The sequence below is a fragment of the Megalobrama amblycephala genome, linkage group LG16, assembly GCF_018812025.1.
Source record: "Megalobrama amblycephala isolate DHTTF-2021 linkage group LG16, ASM1881202v1, whole genome shotgun sequence".
NCBI lineage: Eukaryota > Metazoa > Chordata > Actinopteri > Cypriniformes > Xenocyprididae > Megalobrama > Megalobrama amblycephala.
The window spans coordinates 27,259,695-27,266,020 of NC_063059.1; the positions used below are offsets into that span (position 1 = coordinate 27,259,695).

Below are 6,326 nucleotides of genomic sequence, written 5' to 3' on the forward strand. Positions count from 1 at the left end.
ATATGTTCAAAACTTTCTAAAATACTAACTGCACTTCAAAACATAGCTTATCTTTTAATAATTAAAGTACATTAGCTAAGTTGGGGTTATTATTTTAATAATCAGTTCTTATATTTGTATCTTGATGAATATTATAAAATGTGAGATTTTATTTATTTCATCTTATTATTCAGCTGTTAATTAAAATGTGTTGATGCGCCTTTAAAATTAATTATACAAGAGGCAAATAAGCAGGAATAAAAATAAAAAATCTTGTGTTTTATCTACATGAGTTTGGTGTTTTATAAAAACATTTTTTTTTTTTTATATATATATATATTTTTCTATTGAAATTTTATTTTTAACATTATATTGGAACATTATATTTACCTTTTTATATGAATGACTGAATTTTTTTGATGAAAATAAGTATCATTAATTATGTTATATTATTAGAAAATAATACACATGATTCACAGTCCGGGATAGTAAACAACCAACTTACATCCAATCAAATATTCTCCATGGTTCGTCCAGTTCTAGGAGAAAAAACAATCATATAAAAAAATCTGTTACTTAAATGTATGTTCTCCCCATTAAATATTAATACAACGCATGTAAATATGTTATACTGTATATCTGGAATTAAATGACCGTCTTACCTGGGTTTGGCGCTGGTGCAGTATTGGTGCTTTTAAAAAAAAACATTTTGTAAAAAACTTTAAAAAAAATTCTAAACTTTCTATTGGAATTTTATTTACGTTATGTTCAACACGATTTTTGATGAAAATAAGTATTATCCATGATGTTATATTTTTTTTAGAAAATAACATCATGAATGACAGTCTAGGATAGTAAACAAACAACTTATCAAATTTTCTCCGTGGTTCATTCAGTTCTAGCAGAAAAAAACAGAGCATATAAAAAATAATTACTTTGGTGTATTTTTTGCTCCCCATTAAATATTAATACAGCTTATGTAAATATATTATACTGTGTATCTGGAATTAAATGATCCTCTTACCTGGGTTTGGTGGTGGTCGTGGTGTATATGTTTGCACAGTTGGTGTGAACACAGGCTTAGGCTGAGGTTCAGGTGCAGACTTTGATCCTGATAATCCCATTTTTGAGTTTATGTTGTTTTCATCCTAAATCATTAATATCTATATGAGCAATATCTCCTTAAAATTGAAAGACAAAGACAAAGCAACTTGTTTCTCACTCACCACAGCTCTGAAGACCAGTGTCGAGGCTCAAGATTCCAGTTTTATAAGTTTCAGTTTGACATTCATCTTTATCACACATTCATATGCAAATCAAACCAAATACCACACCCCAAAATCCCCACCTACGCAACTATTTGCAGATTTTGGATGACAATCTATAATAACTTAAATAACTTAGCAAACAGTATTGCATTTTATAATGCATAGAGATAATTAGTAATAGTGCATTAAAATTCATGGAAATGTCTGGAAATTTTGATTTTATATGTTTTTGTGTACACCAGATTCAAAAAGTTACAAGCATTCAAGTTCAGTATGAACTGTCCTCACAGACAGAAGTGAGGAGCTAATAAACAAGACACACCTGAACTCAAACACTAAATCAGTAACAAAGGATACAAACAAGTGGCGGGAAACTGAGAACAAAGGAGAACATGTGACTAATCAAAAACAAACTCTAAACCAGAACAACTAAACAGAACAAAACACAACTCAAAACGTGACACAAACAACATCTTCAGTATGGTTTGTTTTTGTCAGATCTCCCCATGCTTGTTCTTGACTATACTGTGGTTCTTCAAACTCAAGTGCAAACCTGTTTTGATTAGCTAAACTTCATTGTCTTAACATAATGGCATTAATCTCTGTTGACGTGGACGACACTTAATTAAAACAACAAAACAGCAATGCAGTGATTAGTTGGCCATGAGGCAGAGCAATGAGGAAAAGAATGAGTGCAATTCAGATAACTTGAACAATTTGGAGAATTTCAGTAAGGTAGAAGAAAAAGAAGATTTTGCCAGAGAGGTTGAAAGGAGGAAGAAGCAGTAGTTTGATATGCTACTCCACATAAGAAGAACAGAGACACCATAGCTGAAGCAGATTGATATCGTCTTGGTCTGGAGTGAGGTTTGCATGAGGTAACTTGAAAATAAACGGGGCAGTATTAAATCTGCCCCAATCGTTTATGGGGTGTGGAATGTGCCATGGATTAGGCTACCTACCTATAGCTGCACGGGTCCGACGAAAAAATGGCCACGCTTCATACAGATGTCTTTCGTTATTTTATTTGCTCTCTCTCTCTCTGCAGACACCGTGAAAACTACAAGAAATAAAAACATAATTTTCAAATATGCATATCTCAAGTTTCTCTTGATAATGTCCACTGGTATGCAATTGAATGACGCAACAGAAATACAACAATCCAACTACCAGTAATAACACGTTACATTTTTTGTGCAAAGTGACACAAAACAACACAATACACAATATGCAATAAACACAAAGTAAATTACCGTGTGCGCCTCCAAGACCACATGCAGATTAAACAATTTTCTTGAGGCTTTATGTCCCGTAGTCTCTCTGGATCCGCTCTCAACTCAACAATGGTCATGTGACGCATTACGTTTCTTAAAGAACCCCTTATGTTAAACATTTAAAGGGAGTAATAATACCCATACATTTGTCACATTTCTTTTTAAACAATGAATGAAATAAGACTGGTAATGAATTTAACCAAAATTCAAAAATATACATTTTAATGAAAACCATGTCTGTGGACAGTTACACTACCGAAAGAGGGCTGCGTTTTTTTATGCCCTTCTCTTGCCAACTTCCCTCTATGGCAAGCCGTTTTGACTTTTATTCATTCTCAGGATATGAATTCTTGATATCAACAATTCAGTTTTCACTAGTTAAAATGCTAATTCTTGATATCAGGAATTACATTTCCACTAGTAACAATGGCAATTTTTGATATCAAGAATTACATTTCCACTAGTAACAAGGTTAATTTTTGATATCAACAATTCAATTTTCACTAGTTAAAATGCTTATATTTGATATCAAGAATTTTTTTCCACTAGTAAAAACTAGAATTCTTGATATCAGCAATTTATATCCTGGGAAAGGCAATAGGCAAGCCGTTTTGACTTTTTTGATCATTCCCAGGATATGAAATTTTGATATCAACAATTAAGTTTTCACTAGTTAAAATGTTAATTCTTGATATCTGGAATTACATTTCTACTAGTAACAATGACAATTGTTGATATCAACATTTGAATTTCCACTAGTAAAAATGTCAATGCTTGATATCAACAATGATGTCATTACTCGCAGAAATATGTATTCTTGATATCAACATTTGAATTTCCACTAGTAAAAACTAGAATTCTTGATATCTGTAATTGTATTTTCACTAGTGAAATGTCACCATAGGCTGCCATTCAAATTCAATTGTTGATATCAAGAATTGAGTTCTTACTAGTTGAAATTCCAATTTCACATATCAGAAATACAATTCTTACTAGTAAAAATGCAAATTTTTGATATCAATAATTAATTTGTCACTAGTTCAAATGTCAGTTCTTGATATCAACAATTGAATTGCTACTAGTAACAATGTTCATTTTTGATATCAATAATTTGATTGTCACTAGTGACAATGTTAGTTTCTGATATCATGAATGTGATTGTTACTATAAGAAAGCCATTTTACATATCTGAAATTATGTTGATATCAGAAATACATTTTCAGATATCAAAAATGAACATTTTTACTAGTAGCAATTAAATTGTTGATATCAAGAACTGACATTTCAACTAGTGACAATTGAATTCTTGATATCAAAAATTTGCATTTTTACTAGTAACAATGTAATTATTGATATCAACAAAGACAGTTGATATCTGAAATTGCTCTTGCAACTAGTGAAAATTCAATTACTGATATCTAGAAACACAATTTTTACAGGTAAGAATAGCTAGGGTAATGAGCTAATGAATATTAATGAGATGTGGTTTTCGCATAATCCTCTGTAAGCCAAAGATGGAGGAAGAACATCCGTCCAGAGAAATGGCTTCTTTATTTTTTCGTTTAGTTAATAAAACATAAAAATTATATTATGGCTTGATTTTTTTTATTTCATTTATTTATTTATTTATTTTTTTTTGTTAATCGTTAGAAAAAGTAGTTTTTCGGAGAAAACTAAGGGGAAAAAATGAACAAGGCATTCATGTATCATTTATTATACCATTGACATGAACATAAGAAAAATAACCTCATGTCGTTTTTCATGTTTATTTTTGTTTTCATTACACTTTCTAATGCATCAATGGACTATTTTTTTATTGTTCCATCCATGACATTTACATATGGCTCTAATACAGAATGTGTCGTCATCGTGCCCAAATTCGTGCCGGTGTTTCTCTTTGATTAAAGGCCTGTGCATTATAAAACAGTGTAATGACACGTTATTGGCTACTGAACATTTTTACTGTACATTTTGATGTATTATTATGTACACCGACACCTTCTCATATGGGATAACCTTATAATGAGCCGAAATATTTGCACTCTCTGTCCAATGGATGCGTAAATATGGCATGATAGCTACACTGTAATGTGCTAATAACTTGTATTATTTTTATTTACAGTAATATGTTGTCCATTTACTTGAAGTATATGGCCACATTGGACAAGATGAATGATAAAGTCTTTTTGAACCTCTTTCCTATTCCTGTCGGCCATATTAAATATGACACTGGATAACTCGTCTGATAGTCCAGTTGCATAATATATTTGAATGAAATATTCATATGTATGTCTCTCAATTGTAGTGGGTTTGGAGTGGAAGAGACAATGATTTAATAAGAATGTAATCTTGCCCATCGGGTTGTCAGCCTGTTATTATTATTGTTGTTGTCATTGTTATTGTTGTTTTACTTTATAACTATAATGTTTACTTAAAACCTAACAACAGTATATCATAAAATAACTAATGAATGCTTTATTCGTAAACTTTTTTTTTCTGTTTTGGTAAAGTGCCTCTACTGTTCCATTACATTGTTATCATGAAGTGTTGTTTTGGTGATTGTAGTTTACTGAGCTTTTGCCTGCAAAACGATACGGAATAGAACGGAATCGTGTATGTTATGTTAAAAGAGATTAATAAAATGGTCTCTTTATTTTAAATGTACAGCAATCATGTCTGGAAACTTGACAAATAATATTTTATTGGGGCATGTAAAAGTGAAAAAACAAAGAAAAAAAATTATAAAAAAAAAGATTAAGGTTAAAAGATTCCTTATCGTATGGCCCCCTCTAGTGGCCAACATTAATATCACAGCCTTAATCTTCCAGGTGAAATGGCTGTTTTGAATTTGATTTTACACTCACCACCAGCATCATAAATTCATAAAACTCAGCATGTGTGGTCATTTATTGTTCTCCATGTTTACAAAGTTTTTATAAGTTTGATATACATGCGTTGGTAATGGGCTGTTCGTGCTCATACAGTAATGAAATGACCAAATATTAATTTAGCGCATTCCCAGTGTCCGTAGCTGTATCCCTTCTTGACCTTACCCTAAAATCTGTGTCTTCTGAGTTAGAAAAAAGTGCTTCAGAGAATTATTTTAAGAATGCAGTTAAGACAATTTGATGCATTCCACATAGGCCTACACAAAAAGTAATTGGCCTAAGATTCATTCTGTTTGCCCTATATAAAAATATCATTATTTTATTAATATTTTAAGCCTGTTCTCTTCTTGGACGAGTACAGTTTAAATACAGAATCCGTGGGAACAGACTACGAAGCGTGGGCATGGTTTACAAATTTGTGGGTATATGCGGATCGAAAAACCGATATGGTTTACAAATCTAAGCGCACAGATTGGATATTCCAGGGTACGTTTAATTTTGCACTAAGTGAAATAGCAATAGAATCTATTTGCACTTAGTAAAAATAGCAATAGAATTACATAAGTGAAAACAGCACCATTTCTTATATGCTACTTACACTAAGTGAAAAAAGCTAAATATTCTATTTGCCCTATAAAAAGTATTCTGTTTGCAATAAGTGCACATAGTAGTTAGATGCTATAAATGGTGTCAGATAATATTTGTACATTAGTGTTGTTGTACATTAAACTATATGCAGGGGCTCAAATGTAAAAAAGGGGCAATGTAATATATATATATATATATATATATATATATATATATATATATATATATATATATATATATATATATATATGTTATGGCTATATAGGTTAGGCTGCATTTATTTGATCAAAAATACAGAAAAAACAGTAATATTGTGAAATATTTTTAAA

The 6,326-nt window shown here is 30.9% G+C and overlaps 1 long non-coding RNA gene across 1 annotated transcript; it reads right to left on the reverse strand.

Annotated features, from left to right (window-relative positions):
- Positions 1-459: 459 nt before the first annotated feature.
- LOC125248088 lies at positions 460-1,934 on the reverse strand. The gene is made up of 4 exons (XR_007180238.1): positions 1,206-1,934; positions 1,004-1,127; positions 642-877; positions 460-518 (listed from the first exon to the last, which is right to left on the reverse strand). It is a non-coding gene; the product is annotated as an uncharacterized LOC125248088 (long non-coding RNA).
- Positions 1,935-6,326: the final 4,392 nt, after the last annotated feature.